The 18,602-nt window shown below is 32.3% G+C and overlaps 1 long non-coding RNA gene across 1 annotated transcript in view; it reads right to left on the bottom strand.

Moving 5' to 3' along the window:
- The window catches only part of LOC145313859 (uncharacterized), a 195,955-nt gene that overhangs the window by 175,311 nt on the left and 2,042 nt on the right, over positions 1-18,602 (bottom strand). The window contains exon 2 of the long non-coding RNA XR_013877531.1: positions 18,416-18,464. This is a non-coding gene — a long non-coding RNA (uncharacterized LOC145313859). The remainder of the gene's footprint in view (positions 1-18,415; positions 18,465-18,602) is intronic.

Here is an 18,602-nt window from a genome sequence, read left to right as displayed (position 1 = left end):
ATGCAACCATCTCGTAATCAATATGTAAATGGCACTTAGAATTGAAATTTTGATCTGAAAATTTGCATAAGTAATCCTTGGTAGGTCTATTTTCCCTAAATTGAACAAAAAGTTGAAAAAGTAATGGCGAATGGCTGGCAGCTGGCAGCTCAGCCTTTTAGCTGTTTTTTTTTTATTTTCAGGATAAATTTATCATTAATTATGTAGGAATCAACTAGGGTAGCATGGGGTTATTCTGGTCAATTTTTTATTTCTACCCAAAAAAAACATACTTCCAAAAAACTTTTTATTTTGATCGCTAATAAATGATGTGGCAATGATGATGATGCCTGTCTTAGTTAAGATCTTGCAACTAGAATTTGGTTAAAAATCAGTCTAAAGAACATCCTTTTTTTCATCCAAACTTTTTTTTTATATCATACTTTTTATCATATCATTATGTTTTTTTAAGCTTTATTCATAAATTAGAGGTAATTTCTGATTCGCAGGTATTGGAATTTTTTGACCAAAGTGATTTTTTTCCCTAAAATCTTTAATTCTAAAAATCCTGCCAGTTTTTGTAGCAGTTCTCAATACATTTTTTCTTCTCTCAAATTGGCTAGGATTGACCTACAAGGGTGGTTAAGGTGTCTAAAGATGCAGAATTATTGCCTGACAATAAACTCAAAATGATATGGGGTCTCTAATATTACAACACATTTTATGCAACAGGAATTTTAAAAAATACAAAATCTTGGAGATGTATTTTAAATTTTGGAGATAGAACCCATATCCTGTAGAGTTTTTTTGTTAGGGCATGCAAAGAGCTTTCTATAGACACCTTAACCCATTAGGTATTAAAACCCGGTTCCTGAAAATGTAAAAAAAACGGTTTCCAGCTTCATAATTGCATCATTCTCAGTATGAATCCCCCCTCTACTACCCTGGCTTTCATTTCCCCCTGGAGCAGGCAGTTTAGCTTACTTCCGTTTGCCGGTATAGCTCAACAAAATTGAAAATCATGAAAATTCAAAATACCCCTTCTAACTTTTTTGTTTTTATAGTAAAGCTGCTGATTTTTTTCGTGAAATCTAAAGTTTATTGACAAGTACATCTATTTGTGAATTCGTTTTATTCAAATTATTATTTTTTATATGATTTTTTTATCTTTTTTTTACGCCCTATTATGACCCGGTTCGGCATGGCCATAAATACCCGACAGTTTTAAAACCCTGCTCGGTTTTGGTTTTATTACCCGGTTTTAACTTTTCAACCAATAAAATAACAGTTTACGTCATTAGTAAGGGTTTGAGCCACCCTAATAACCCTAGTAATCTCTATATGTGTCACCCAATAGTTTTATGTTCGTTTTCTGATATGTAACACCCAAATTTTATATGTTCTTTTTTTGTAGTGTATGTCTTTTAAAACTTCGAGAAACGGGTTTTTTTCAACCAAAAAGAATGGTACCTTTAGCCAAACACTAAATTTGAAATAAATCGTTTTGTATATTACTTGTAGCTCTATAGATTACATGAGGTTGTGTAGTTTTCAATTACGGATCGTATCAAAGTTCTAAAAAGTGTTGATCTCACTTTGGGCGTTCAAAAATTACATTTTTCAATTTTTGGTCGAAATAACCGGGTTTAATGCCGGCGGAAACCGCCCAAAACGGGTCAAAATACCCGTTGTGCATTTATGGCCATGTTGAACCGGTTTTTTTTGCAACTTTCCTGTGCACGCCATGGGTTTGAATGTGGGGATCGCTCTCTAATGAGTACTGCTTAGAAATAGAATTTAAATAAAATACCCATAAGTATTCTCAACATCAGTGTCAGTATAGAATGCTTTGTCCTTTTACTCCCACAATTATAATACAAATTTATTGAATCCGTGGCGATTCATAAATACCCACGCATGGTATTACAGTGCTTTAACCTAAGAGTAAAGGTTGGTTTTTGATGTTAGATCAATATAAGATAAGTATAGTAAAGTATAAAAAGGAAAGAAAACAGTTTAATAAAGTTAATTGTATTTACATGTAGATCAGTCAGATATTAATGTTACATAATACTTATAGTAAGTGTAAGTAGTGTAGGATGAGATGTGCCTAAGTCCAAGTCATGATTGTGCATATAGTTAGGCCTCTAACATAAGTCATATGCACAATATATGCCAAGTACAAAGGAACCTAAATTTAAACTAAACAATGCATGCTAAATAAACTAAGCCATTTACCTTCTTTAGCCAGGAGAGAAGAGGGAGAACCAGTTGGTTTGCGAATTAAATGATAACTGAGTTTTAAAGTGTTTGCAAGCTAAAAAGAAAACTAAATACTTGGATTTAGAGTGTTGTCTGTCTCTAGACTGTGTTTGTAAGTTAGCGTGAGCGTAAAATTGTTCATGATACTTTGGATAAGAAAGTTATCTGAGAAAAAGGCTTAGGTATGGCTTATATACAGAAATAGTTAAATAGATAATTAACAATAGGTATGTGGTTGGATATAAACATATAACATTGATAAATTACAATAGGTGTGCCTACATGGTCCATATATATGTGTATATTGATAAGAAACAGGCCAAATAGTGCATAAAGGTTGCCTAATTCTGAGCTGTGATAGCTATGACTTTCGCCTTGAAAGTCAGAGGGCAAGCTCTGCTCCAATTAAAGGAAGTGTGTCTGTCAAGGTCAGCGTGTGTATCAAATTATTCATATACATAATTATGACTTACTTAATTTAATTGGGAAGCTTTTATTTAAAAGTAGCGTTCACATGTTTAATTTATTTGAAACTTAGATGCAGCATCTACAATTTACCATGAATTAAACCAAGTTGTTACTTTTCCAAATTTTTGTTCAATTTAGGGAAAATAGACCTACCAAGGATTACTCATGCAAAATTTCAGATCAAAATTCGAATTCTAAGTGCAATTTACTCATTGATTACGAAGTTGTTGCATTAACCCCCTCCCCTTTATGCTTCGTTTTGTTATTTGTGAAACCGCAGAAATTACTTTAATACTGGAATAGCTATTCATTGACAGCTTTCCGTGGATTTAAATGAAAAATTATAAGAAAAATACCAGATTTGCTAGCCCCGTGGAAAATTATCTGGAATATGATGCTATACATGATTGGATGAGAACCTAATCTTATCCTTCTGATATTAATCGGTGTCGAAGCCATACTGGAAAAATATTTATTTTATAACCCTAGTAGCAGGAATCATTATGTGTCTGTTTCTCTGTACTGCCTTGCTAACCGCTGAACTTATATGGTTCTCCTTTACAGTGTAGCTTCCCATAAGTCCTAGGAAAGTTTATAGCTGTTTCGGGCAAGGGTATCTTCACCCTCCCTATATTTATGGAGGATACCAATACCCAACCAAGAAAAATACCAATAGAAAAAAATAACCCCTCCTCCCCCTTAAATTTCCTTAAAATTACAATAAGATGTTAAAGGCTGATATATTATCGACATGCATTTTTCCATGATATTAGAGAATTCCTTCAAATACTTTGATTCAGGAATCACAAGGGATAAGACAATGAACGATAAAAAATATAAATATTAAAATAATAAACAAACAAAGAATAAGCTACCTCCATCCCAGCATTCTCAAATTGAATCAAAATATTGGGGTATGGTAGGGTTTCAGTACTCAACTTTCTTGGATTCTATGATTCTGTTTTACTTTAATTTAGTATTTAAAATTTTTAGCAGTAATAAGAAAATGGACAATAAATTTCCTAATTATGACAAAAGAAATAAATCAAAATTATTGATCAATTGGACTTTGATAACGAGAGAGGGGACATTGGGTTGTCTATTACACTAATACCCAAAGTTTGATAACGTTTTCTTATTTGTTAGCAGAACAACTTTAGACTTTGAGAAATTTAATTAAATTTTGAAAGGATAGTTCATTAAGTATACCTAGTGTCCATCAACCACTAACTGTAATCTACAAACGGGTAATTTTGTGTAGAATCAAATGGATGAACATAAATTTATCGGCTATTATCTTACCTATCCCTTTAGATCCCTGGTAGTTAGTAACTTCAATAAAGAAATGAAATTTATATTGTAACAAATAAAAATGGAACTTTTTATATAATTCAGGGATAAGATAATGAACGTTTACATCCACAATGATGATAATTAAAATTACCCCTAATGTGGATCAATATTATTGGTTGAATTTGAACCAATCAAAATTCAATAACCCAAAGTTTTCAAGATTACCAATTGTGATATACAACTGTAAAGACTAATAATGTCTCCTCACTCCCTGGGTACAATTGTAATTTACAGTTCAATGTTATCTCCTCCCTGGGTATAGAAGAGTTGTCTACAGGGATAGCACAATTGACGAAAAATGTTAACATGGGATAGATAAGAAATGCAGAGAGAGATGGGACAATGGGCTGTTTATTACACCATCCCCAGCAATGTTTTCTTATTCGTTGGATTAATTACTTTTGGGACTTCAATGAATTTTGATTGGTTGATTCCTTAAGTTGAGTGTTTGATTATTTCAACCACTATTTTTGATCTACAGAAATGGTAATTTAGATTTTCCACTTTTTTGCAACAATTTTTATGTTATATAATCATCCTATTCATCTGTTTTTTTTTAACATCACTTAAAATTTCTATAATATTTTCAGGGAGGGAGGAGACATTGGACTGTAAATTATACTGGTACCCAAAGTTGTATTGCCACATTATCTTAATAATTGGCCCAAAACTTTACCTGAAATTTGGTTGGTTGGTTTCATACCAAAAACAGATGGGGTAATTTAGTATCTAGCAACTGTAATACCCTAAGTTTTACAAACACTATTTCTCAAAAACTAAAAACTCATGATTGGTTGGTATAAACTACCACTTAGTTTTCCATGCACTGATGATCTAAATCTATAGATGGAATAATTTTGTTTCTAACCATATGGGGAATAATTTTGTCTCTAACCATGGGGGATAATCAATTTAATCTCCATTGTCAAATCCCTGTATATTTTCTATCCTACAGGTCTACAATTTTAAACACCTTCCCTAAGTTGTACTAAACTATTTCAGCCCCTTGCCGCTCTCGCCTTAACCTCAACTAACTCCTCTGCAAGCCAGGCAGCCATAGCTGCAAATACCTGGTGCCCCCCTCCCCTTCCCTCCCACCTATCACATTCCTGCCTTCCCTTTCCTATGTCAACCTGTATCTTTACTCCAAAAATTCTACACACACACAACGAGTATTTGTTGGTGTTCGCCATGGACCGCTAAAAAACAAAACCGCGTTTCCGCGGACACCGCGGATATATTAACCACGTCATATACAGACCATACACAATCTAAGGTTTATAAATTTTGCCTCCACTCTACTCATGCTTCCTAACTGCTGGACAATATTGCCGCCACTTTTTTGTGTTCGCCTCCGCCCAATATAAGAGCAGTTGCCGCATTCATCGCCCTTCTCCGCCACTACTCCGCTATACAATGCTATACACCGCTTACGTCGCTATACACAACACCCCCCAACCTCCACTTAATTTCTGAACAAGGGAGAGGGGAGCATGTATTGAACCGCGACATACAGCAATGAATAGCGGAGTAGCGGCGGAGAAGGGCGATGAATGCGGCAACATAGAAGCTAAGAATCACTAAAGCAGCACAAATTGAATGGCGGGAGGATTCATTTAAGGATGGTCAAAATTTTCAAAGGGCTTCGATCGCGATGCCACAAAAACAAAAAATGCCTAAAATTGAACAGAGAATAATAATTTCAGGTTAGATTTTCAAAAATCCAAAGTTGATTTTTCTGTGGAGAGTCCTTTTAAGTACACTTGTTGTGGCTGTACTCCTAGAGTCTAAGTGATCTGCTCTACGGCACGGGCTAAAAAAACTGGTTTTGATCTTATGATTGTACATTTTTAAATTCGTAGAAAGCTGGATATAATACGATGCTAGACATAGTTTTTTCGTATGGATGAGAACCGGTTCCTATCCACCGGATTCGAGTGAATATGAGAAATAAATTTTATAGTTACCTAGGTATATAACAGGAAAGTCTAATTTTAAAATTTTTGATAATAGTTGTTTATCGCATCGTATTAAACGCATCTGTCCGTGAAAATTAAAATTAAAAATTTTAAGATTAAGAACAGTTTTTTTAGACCCGAGTGGCCGAAGGTCCGGGTAACAAAACTGTTATTGTAATGCTTTTTTATTTTAGTTTTCGTAGAAAATTGTCTGCAAAAAAATGCTACACATGATTTTTCTGTATGGATGAGAACCGGTTCTAATCCAGCGGATATTAATCGGTTTCAAAACCATACTGGAAAAGGAAAAGCTAATTTTAAAATCATTGATGAATTTATTTAAAAGAATGCAAAACAGCAGTGATGCTGATTCTTAACAAAAACTGGTGACAGAAGACAGACAGATAAATAGAGCTCTTAGATTAAAGAATTAATCCAAATCCAATTATACAGTATGACCCTCGAAAAAGTATTTTTTAGCATCTGCAGCCCTTATTTCTAAATGAATTATTAAAAAATGTATGTCCTTGTTCTCTATAGATTTCCACATAGGTAGATATAAAATTTTTAATTTTACCTCCATTAACTCCGGAGATTTTTAGAGCTAAAGTTTTGAAAAAGTGACTGAGAAAAGAATTTTTTGTTTTTCATAATTTTTGGATGGTTATATTATGTTTTTCTGGCAACTGAATAATAATACACAAAGAAAAACAAGTTAACTAATTATTTCTTGTTTATTCCACCAAAAAATATCAATTTTATATGGCAAAAAATACTACTGAATGAATTGATTATTTGCAAATTTTAGGTTATTTATTTACCCTTGTTTATGAAAAGGATTAATTATGACAGTTGCTCCGCCACCTTTTCTGACATCTCAATCATTTAATAGGGGGTTAATTAATTTTTTTAGACTAAAAAATCATTATGTTTATTTGTTATTAAAGTTAGGATTATGAAACAAAAACAATTTTCCTGCTATATTCATAAAGATTTATTTGGTTTTTTAATCTAAAACAAATTTGCCTAATAAGTAAGTTTTTCAAAATATCATTAAACTAAAAAGACTCAAAAAATATGTGTAAAAAAATGCTTTTTACTCAAAACCTAAATTTTTTATTTCATTTTTGTATAAAGTTTCTGCTAGTAACAAAAATAAAAGGACTACTACCTTAATTTTGCTAAAAAAAAGTCGTTTCATGTTAAAAGTTACTTTTTCCTCAGTCACTTTTTCAAAACTTTAGCTCTAAAAATCTCCGGTGTTAATGGAGGTAAAACAAATATTTTTATATCTACTTATGTGGAAATCTATAGAGAACAAGGACAATGGACATATACATTTTTTAATAATTCATTGAGAAATAAGGGCTGCAGATGCTAAAAAATACTTTTTTGAGGGTCATACTGTATAAGGTGGAAAGTTTTTTTGTCTGAAGCTACAGATCTCAATGACTACTAGACTGATTGGGTTCTCTATTTTAGGTAAGGACATGGGACTAAAGTTTTAGACTATTTCATTTTTTATATTTAAATCTTGGAATCTATTTTTATAGTCCTTCTTTGCTAACCACTAGCTTTCTTTAAATTGTCAACTAAGTATAAGAAACCCTTTCAAAAACTGCTAATAAAGCATGGATAATAATAAGCCAAAAAATATACTTTTTAAAAAAAACCTAAAATCAGAAAAATGCTAAATACCTAATCTTTAATGTTTTAGTTTGTTTCATATTTCCTCTAATTTAAAGTCATTTAAGAGCTAAAATGCATAGAGAAGTTGCGCCACTATGTAAAATAACAGAGCTACAGTATAGAATGTATATACAGATAACCACCTCCCCCCCTTTTTCAATGAACTTTTTCATCTCCTTGCAAATACTTGGCTGTGTTAATATTCCAGCTACCATTGGTTGAATTTCAAAGACCTAATTGACAGTCGGTCATTGCGATAGGGATATGCAGTTATTTAACCCTTTCTCCCTCTAGTATTTTACTCTAATGCAAAAATAATGCATGAAAAGTGTCCCTCTAATCTTATAACTTTATTATAGGTGAGCATATAGTGACCAACCAAGTATTATTCATCACACAAACAAAAACACTACATAGAAAAACGTGGTTTTCTGCAATTTAGCTAAAATGTAGGATTGTCCTAGGGACGATAATTTAATTCCGACACACAAAAATAACCCTTCAAAATTCATTTCATTTGTTTGGCTACATATCATCAAATAAAAAATTGCAGTGAGCTTTTAAACACTTTTAGTATTTGTGTTTAATCATTGAACTAAAGGGGTTATTGGGAAAAAGTTTGGTATATAAAAGCTTTATATATGTCATTTCCTCCGAAGATCCAGGCTAACAAAACTGGTTTTAATTTAATAATAATTATCTTATTGTTCGTAGAAAATTGTTTGGAGCCATACTGGAAACTAGTTTTATTAGACGTTGGAATTTTTTCATCTCATGATTTTGTTTATCATTGTATGGACATAGCAAAAAGTGGCATGTAGAGAAATGGATGCTTATTGTATTCATAGGCAGTGTTAAGTGTCAACTACGCGAGATAAAAGAGCAATTGGTCAAAATAATGAGTCCGTATGTTCGTCTGTAACCTAAGCAATTAAAGGTTATTGTTGTTCTACTTTGAATTTAGGTTTACTTTTGGGCCCTAAGTGGTTTCAAACCAGGCCCTTAGTTCAGATCTCTAGCAACTGAACATTTTATGGACGCTTTACATTATGTCTTGGGACGGTTTTAGGCTATTTAGGCTAAAGTATTAGGATGGTTTTAGGCCTTTTTTTTGCTAACTTTATACCTTTTCGAATAAAGGTTCTAGAGGCGCAGCTGAAAGTTTTCCTATAAAGTAGGAGGGTAATTTTCAAGAGGTCATAAATGGTTATCTGGATAATATAAAGGATTTTTTAAAAATATGTCTATGTTACTTAAAACCATGTAACCAATACTTTTCTCAATACTATTCAAAGATCTAACTCTTCAGCATATGTAGTCGCACCTTTTCCAGCTAAAAACTGCATATTATCTGCTAAACTAACCACTCATTCCAATCGTTATTTTAGCAAGCTACAAGTTTAACTTAATTAGAGTATATGATAATCTGGTGTATGATCCAAGTAATAATAAATCTATTTTTGGTTAATTATATGCTCTTCAATGGAACACTAGATCCTCCTTCCTTCCTTCTAACCCTAGTCCAAACTTATAAAAAAAACTTATGGGGGGGGGGGAGCCAGAACCTTGCCACTCGTTTTATTATCCTAGCAAAGTTTTAAAAGCTAGGAAGACATAAAAAGTGCACCGCAATGTCTAAAATACAAATTGCGATTTGTCATATATATGAGCGTATCAAGGAGGCCTTTGTGTTACTAATAATGATAGATTTAAGTTTTTAGTACTTTTGATGCTCTATGACAATAGCAAGTAGGTAATAATTTTATGCTTTTACGCCTTTTAAGATTTAAGTCTTGCGACGGTTTTAAGCTATTGTTCTATCAATACAGAGCCCCCAAAGGCTAGGGCCGTACATGCTTGTTGTATTTAAAGAAGATCCACTTAATGAAATAACATGTCACGCCTCGAACCAATAAGTCAGTGTATAACTACTGTTATCAAAGAAATAAGGATAGGACAATGAATAATAAATAATATTCAAAAAAAAACATTGCTGAAATTTAACCTACAATAGCTGGGGACAAGAAAGAGTTGGAGATTAATTTATCTATTGTCGTCCTTTCCCTTGCTCCCTGACTAGTATAGTATGTCCAATAACTCGTAACTGTATATACCTTTATTGCATTATATTGCAAAAAGTGAGGATACAAATAGGTACGAGTGCGGACACAAAACAACAAAAAAAGACCTATAATTTACTTACACAAAAGAACATTACTAATTCAAAGTAAAAGGACAGTAGCAAGTACAAGTATTTTTATGATAAAGTTATTACCTTATAAATTTAGTAAAAATGGATAAATGTTTTCAGGGGAAAATGTTGTCAAAGAAGAAAAAATAAAGTAAATTAAGATTCCTTAATGAAAATGAAATCTTTAATTTTGTGCTGATATGTAAAACTATTATTTTGTTGTAAGGTGCTAGTGCATGTTTCATCTGCAAATAAAGAGGTATAGGACAGTTGGGTGTGATACAAATATACAAATACGAGAAAATAAGTAAACTTGAAAAAGATTAAAAAAGGTATTTTATGGACTGAAAGATTATTCCACTTAATATTAAAAGACCCATTAGAGTTTTTAAAGAAATCCCTTACTTTATTTTTCTAGGAAGTAATTTAAATCTAAATTAAAGGATTGTTTCTCAGATGGTTTTATTTGGCCTAAGTACTCTAATAACTCAACTGACCCTTTTTAAAAGAAAATTATTTTGTAACAACTTTGATATTGGACAGTTATTTTCGTGTTAATACATTTGGTACCTCTTACTATGTATTGTTCTCTTAGTTATAGATAAGGATTCTAAAACTACAGAGAGTTTTGTAATAATATGATTGAAAATGCCTTGGTATAAAAAAGGCGCTAATGCATCAGTACTTATTTTATGATAGTCTAATGGTTGTAACTGTTACTTTACTCAATACTAGCAGCTACCTTCCCAGGACTTATGAGAAGCAGCATTTTAAAGGAGAACCATATCAGTTAGGGATGGGAATCCGTCGAATTTTTGGGCCGGATTCGGATTCCGGATTCTGAAGGAATCCGTCAAAAAAAGTGACGGTTTCTTGCGGAGTCCGGATTCTTATTTTTGGCGGATTCCGGATTCGGATTCCGGATTCTAGCAGTATTTTAAAAGGCCGTCCGTCACAGAAGGATAGCTTTTTTCGTTAATTTATCACTATGTTACTTGGTTGAAGCCTTGATTTGTTTAAAGTGTTGACTTCCAGCATAACTAAAACATTTACATCACAATAGTAATTATTAAAATTTGTTATGTAGAAAAAAATTTAAGAGGGAGTTGTAAGAAAAAACTCAAGACGGTAATTTTAGCCTACCAATTTAGAATCCGGAATCCGCTATAAAAAACGGATTCCGGATCCGGATTCGGATTCCAAATTTGGCCGAAAATTGGGCGGATTCCGGATTCCGGATCCGGATTCCCATCACTAATATCAGTACAGTGATTAGCGTACACCCAGAAAGACCGACAGATACACAAACATCATGTTATTATTATATAAGGATTGTTTATGGGAGTATGAACAAAAAAGGAACCATTGCTTCCCTTAGTTATTCTTAAAAAACTAACTCATTATAACGCTTGTCCCTATTCATGGTAATATTGGACTGCACGATTATAATAATACATAACGTGATAACAATATAATTTAGACTTTTATTGCCTGGAAAGCTTCTCTACAATCGTTTTATACTCTAGAAATAAGAAAAGTTGAAAATTCTTTCCATTCCATTCTTAAATTACCTATGCTTTTCAGTTTAGGCTTTCAACGGATCATATAAAGGTTTTAAGCTATTTTCTGAAATTTAATGAACCCCGAAAACTGTTCTGTAGTATATCTTGGTATTTTACACAAAACTTATACCTACCTACCTATTTATAGTCAATCTTAAAAACAATTTTCTGATCACCTTTTTATTATGATAATACGTAAATGTTTGTTCTTGTTTTATTACAATTTGAACTAGATTAAAAAGCATAAAATGTGCCAATATAATAAACGATTATATACTTGGAAATAATTGGGATGGGTGGAACAATAAAATACCAGGGATCTAAAAGGATAATACAATGGTGATAAATTGATGTACATTCCTAATGATGATACACAAAATTACCCCTTCTGTAGATTGCAATTAGTTGTTGAAACATTTGAACACTCGAATTAATGAACCAAACAATCAAAATTCAATAAATTTAAAAAAAACGTTAATCCAACGAATAAAACTGGTTGATATAAAACTTTGGGAGTTAGTATATATAATAAACCGCCCATTGTCCCCTCATTCACTGATAAAATTATACATTAAAGACATACATTTAATATTTGAAAATGTTTGGTTTAATATATTGTTTTCTAAGTTTCTAAGTTTGAATGTCATTTACTAAAGCAACAAAAGATATCTTAAGAAAAATAAGAATTACTTAAGCACAGAGTGACTTAATTGCATACCGACCAAGGGAAAATAATCTGTATCGAACACGTTTTGCGTGTAGAAAAATTAACAATAAACAAAAACTTATCCCTTAACCTAACTTAAGTTATCTGAAAGCAAATTGATAAAATATAAAACGTTTAATCATCCATATCCCAAATATAATAAAAACTCTACCTAACTAATTATCTTTCAGTAAAAAAGTAAAAGATATGATATCAGATTTGTCTTAAAAGATGTAATCAAATGTTGAAACAAAAGTTGATAAATTGTTGTAAAAAGTAAAAAGTGTTTCTTTATTATCATTGATACTGTGATACGTGTTAATTCAATTTAGCGGGATAGTGCTTTGAGGTGAATTCTTAAAAAAATTTTGCCCCACTAAAAACAGTTTCCCCCACTAAAATCAGTGAGGCAAACTAAAACTTTAGAGAGGATAATTTTGCATCACCAAATTTTTAGTGGTTCAAACTGATTTTTGTGGGGCAAAAGTTTTTTTAAGAATTCACCTCTGAATTATAAACCCCACTCTCCTATGTTATTTAAAATTTGTATAGTAATTTTATCCATATGTTCAATCCATGCGCGGGGCCATAACCCTGCATGGCATAAAAATGTGGTGACAAACCCAGTGGGGCTACCCTGTGCCTAATATAACCTAACCAGATCCCTAACCAACCCAAGACTGTGCTCGATTAGGAACTTTCAGGGAATCAGTCGCAGGTTATTTGTCAGTAAGAATTACTCATTTAAGGAATAATATAATAAAGTTAAATTAATACCAATACATCACCAATCATAATAAACAAAATTACCCCAATTTACACTTATGATTTTAGTCATTAAAGATAGATTAGCTAATTTTTAATCAATATTTTGATGTTTTGAAGAAACACTAAACTGATATATCTTAGGGCATCACAATGACCAGATAACCACTTTTTTAATCGTTAAGAACAACAGTCGGACAGACAGACAAACATCACTAGGATTATAAATTCATATACATATACTCTCATTTATATTTTATGATGTTTTTACAGTGCAGTGGTCCAAATTTTGGTACCTTCAAATAAAGGCATTATCAATAAAGCATTAGAGGTCACTTTCTGAGATTATTTTTGATAAGAAAATAAATAAATTAGTAAAATCTTTAGATCTCGAAAACGTCAACTTAAAATCAAGGTGAAGGAAATGAGATTGTCTATTTGATCTAATATATACGACGTTTATTTTTTTGTATATAGCCCCAGTGAGGAGCCATAACATCCAGAACCAATCTTGCTCCAACTCAACCTTACCTAGACTAAAACCTTGTAACAAAGACGTAAATTTTCAAATTTTATACCATTTAAAATAGAACATTGTGTTTTTTTTATATTTGTTTTGGTACCAAAATCAGACTCATAGAAAAATAAGCCGTCCATTTATTGAACCAGAAAAAGATCTTTATCACAAGATTTCCAATCAAGACAAAAGGTCTTCTATCCTACATATTAAACTCCCCTTATTTAAAAAAAGAAAAATATAAAACAATAAGTTTTTGAGCCACTATCAGACATGGATTAAGATTAACCCAATGCGGTTCCACATTTGCCTAAGAGAGATTAAGAAGTTTTAGTCAAAATCAAAGAGAGGGAGAAAATGCATCTTTTTGTCCTCCCGAAGCGTAAAATAACTGTATAATCCCGGGGTGTGGAACCTGTGTCGACTTTCAATTAGTTCTTAAATATCAACCAAAAGTGTCGGAAATATAAACACAGCTAAGAAAAGAAAGCAATTAACTAGCAGACAAAGAGGTCCCCACCACTTAAAACAATGTAGTTGTCTGGGCTATACATCTATACTTATTCATTTATTGTTGACGTCGCGTCCCCTTTTTGTACGCTTATATGTTTTTTTTAGTCAGTCTTACAAAGGGATAAATAATATATAATACGATGATCTGATAATTGGAAATTGACAAAAAGCTATTAATATCTCTTATCTTTCTAATATGTAAATGAGATTTAAAATATAAACAATCATCCACTTATATTTCTTATCTCTTTGAACTCTTTCTCTAGAGTAAAAACTTAGGTAGTAGTCTGAAAGAAAATATATAGCATTAAAATATTAAATAAAATTGATTATTACTAATATTTAGCAGGGCAAAAGCAGGCAAATGCAGGCAAAAGCAGGCAAAAGCAGGCAAAAGCAGGCAAAAGCAGGCAAAAGCAGGCAAAAGCCTTAAATCTAAAACAACTTCGGTGCAACAACAAAAATTCTGAAAATATGGATTGTCTGTTTAGGAACAGGTTTAGCCATCGAGCTGAATATTAAAGTTATAATATGAGGATTTCACTGAAGCTTTCATACGGCTGACGTGCGGCTGCCGAATCCTGAACTTTAGTAAACAAAACTTGATAAATCTTCTGTTGAAGGAAGTTTACTTGAAACGAATACAATGCACATAGGGGCAACAAGGGGCAACAATTCACCACCCCCAAATCAAGTTTTAAACATTCTATGAGTAGTATAATACCCAATGTACATCAGATTTCAAAGGAATCGTAAAAATACGCTTTTTAAGTAAGCATTCTAATGCATGGAAGTCAAGAAAAGCAAAAATTTTCTTACAGAAAAAGGCATACTTTTTGTGTTTCACCAACAATTTTAAAAGTATTATAAAATCTCTTAGAATTAACGTAATTAGACAAAATAACTTCTGATGAGTCATGCATTACATATATTTTGACAGTATAAAAGAAAAAAATACAAATTGAAGAAATTAGTCCTAAATAATTCTAGTTGAAGTCAAGATTTTAGTTTTTATTTGTTTGTATTTTAATCAACATTTAAGAAGACAGTAAGAGGAAACATGTTTTCGCCGGGTGTCGCCGGCTAAAAAAACGATATTTGATTACCCAAAGACATATTTTAATCGCCAGTACTGATTTCATTTACCCCCCCGCGCCCCCGTAGGGGTTTTTAGCCCGTTTTCTGAACGTGGGTGCACGAAAAGCTTGTAAGAAAAGGCGTTTAAATGCGCTTTTAAAGTCAAAACTTAAGATATAATTCAAATAATTAAAAGACACAAAAACATAGACATATTGGGAAATATTTATTCTGACTTATAATAAATATTTTCAAGTTCTATTACACTAAATGATGGGGAGGAGAGGGGGGGTGGGGGCTACACCTAAATCTAAACCCCTTTATGTTTGATGTTTTAATGTAACTAAATAATCGTTTCTATAGATTATTGCAAATATCAGGGATCTAAAGGGATAAGACAAAGGTCAATTAATTGTTGTACATCCCCAATGATAATACACAAAATTACCCCTTGTGTAGATTAAAGTTAGTAGTTAAAACGTTTGAACACACAACTGTAAAACTTTGGGGACTAGTGTTATAAACAGCCCAATGTCCCCTACCTCACTGCGGAAAGGTAAACTTAATATGCAAATAACGTGAGGTTCTTATAATTATTCTAAATTGGAATTAGCAAGTAGTCTTCTGTCTGTCTATTGGTAATGCTTTGTTTTTAAATTATGTAGTTACAGGGTATTCATGTTTAAAGTCAGCAGTTTTATTTAGAAAGGGAGAGGACTGTTAATTACACTAGTCCCCAAACTTCAAAGTTTTATAATAACGTTTTTATATTCGTTAGCATAAGAACTTCAGGAAATTTAATTGATTTTTTATTGGTTGGTTCATTAAGATGAGTGTCAAAACTTTTCAGCAACTAATTGTCATCTACAGACAAATAATTTTGTAATATAATTTATTAAATATGTATTTATAAAATATGTATCAATATTGGGGATGTACATATTAATCGGTTATTGTTTTGTTCCTTAGATCCCTAGGTGTTAATATATAATACAAAGTAGCTTGAAGTCTGTTTGTCTGTCCGCCCATCCCTTAAGATCTCGCTAACCACTAAACTGATTGAATTCTACTCTTCAGGGAATATATCTACTGGTCCTGTGGTTGTTTAAAGATCTTTTTCAAAAATAAAAATCCCCCTCAATTTTTTCATATTTCTATAATTAGGGTCGGTCCGTCCGTACGTCTGGTACAGTTAGCTCTTTTACTTAACTTAAACAGGCTAGAATTGTCCTATCGATCTCAAACTTTTCATGCTGATTTCTACAACAGTTAGGTACGACTTAGAAAGCACAGCAACTCTATAATCGTTACCAGAAAGTCCGTACATCCATTTATAACAAGCTGATTTTTACTTTTTTGACAACAAATAATGGTTTTGAATGTTAAAAATATCCTATTCATCTGATTTTTTTAATACTGATTCCTATTTCAATAACGTCTATTGTTATAAGCGAAGCATCTCTATAATCAAGTCCTAAAAACGTCAGTATGTCCTTAAACAGTAACATGTATTTAATCAGTTTTAATTACAATTTTGTATAGACATGCATTAATATTCAGTTCTGACACTTCACAAGTATTAATGTTCGTTTGTCCTTCCGTTTCAGAGCTTCGCTTCTTTCATGGATGTTGTCATTCTTGTTTAATTACCTCTTGGGGCAAATCCCCTAGAGGCTAGGGGCGAAGCCGCTAGTGTACATATAAACAGTAAACAAGAATCGTAATATCATTATAAATAAAGATATTAGTTAATAAAAATTTATGTTAATCATGCCCACATTTATAATGGATTTATTAAACATAAAAATAAAGTGAAACTTGTAGCTTGCTAAAATAAGGATCCCACCCACCCCCATTTACACCATCCCCTCCCCTCCTACTGAAATGAATTCCATGACCCCAAATTTGACACTTTGAACACTAAAATCGGACTACAATTAACCTAGTTACACTTTAAAGGGCCCAAAAAGCTAGTGATAGGGTAGCTGCACTACTAAAAAATTCTCATATTGCTCTGATAACCAAAACCCCTAATTAGACATTTTAAACACGAAATTCAAGATAGATAGATGGATAGATAGATGGATAGGTAGATGAATAGATATATGGATAGATATATGGATAGATAGATTGATAAGTAAATGGATAGACAGATGGATAGATGGATGAATAGATAGAGGGATAGATTGATGGATGGATAAATTGATAGTTGATGGATAAAGAGATGAATAGTTAATGGATAGATAAATGGATCGATATATAGATGGATAGATAGATGATAGATAGATGGATAGGTAGATGAATAGATATATGGATAGATAGATGGATAAGTAAATGGATAGACAGATGGATAGATGGATGGATAGATAGAGGGATAGATTGATGGATGGATAAATTGATAGTTAATGGATAAAGAGATGAATAGTTGATGGATAGATAGATGGATCGATATATAGATGGATAGAGATATGGATAGATAGATGAATAGATAGATGGATAGATAGATGGATAGATAGATGGATAGATAGATGGATAGATAGATGGATAGATAGATGAATAGATAGATGGATAGATAGATGGATATATAGATGGATAGACAGATGGATAGACAGATGGATAGATAGATGGATAGATAGATGGATAGATAGATGGATAGATAGATGGATAGACAGATGGATAGATATATGGATAGATAGATGGATAGATTGATGGATAGATAGATGGATAGGGTAAGGGGGGGCTGTTTTCGGGAGGGGTTAATCTGGTAATTTTCTATCTACCTTCTTAAAATGACCTTTATCTCCATGTTCCTTTCAAATGACAGAAAAAAACATAAAAGCAAATTTGTTTGTTGTTAAATTACCTACAAAAAAGTATAAAATGAAATTTTTGTGAGATGAATTTTAAGGGTACTATATAATTAAATCCCCTTTTTGGTTGATTTGCCCCAATGTGCAATGTTTGCAACAATAATCCTCCAAATTCTGATTCTGAAATTGTTAGGATGTAAATTTTTTCAGCCATTGTCCTTTCATTCCCTAGTTTGTCTCCACGAAAAAAGACATTATATATGTTCAATACCAATACAAAGACGACCAATAAAATAATATTTATTTATCGCATCGTATTAAAGACAGCTTTCCGCGGATATTAAAATGAAAAATTATAAGATTAAAACCAGTTTTGTTAGCCTCGAGGAATCGAAGGTCTGTGCTAGTAAATCTAGTACCTATTAGTTTTAATATTTGAGGAAAATTTCTGTATTACAATGCTTCACATGGTTTTTCAGTATGGCTGAGAACCTGTTCTAATCCAGAGGATATTAATCGGTTTTGAAGCCATACTGGAAACCAGATTTAAACCAAAATTGCCTACCTTCACCCAAGGATATCACACACGGTCACGAGTTTTCTGGGCCAACATTCTAAAAAAATTATGATATTATCATTTACCGAGTGCTTTTTAGATCTTATCCGTGATATACTAACAAGGAAAGATGTATGTGTGTCTTTCCAATTGAGGTTCGAAACCGACTAATATCCGCTGGATTAGAACCATTTCT

Source organism: Acartia tonsa, chromosome 3, assembly GCF_053477335.1.
Source record: "Acartia tonsa isolate MP-2025a chromosome 3, ASM5347733v1, whole genome shotgun sequence".
Classification (NCBI taxonomy): domain Eukaryota; kingdom Metazoa; phylum Arthropoda; class Copepoda; order Calanoida; family Acartiidae; genus Acartia; species Acartia tonsa.
Note: the sequence above shows the minus strand (reverse complement) of the source record. Positions and strands in the feature narration are given on the sequence as shown.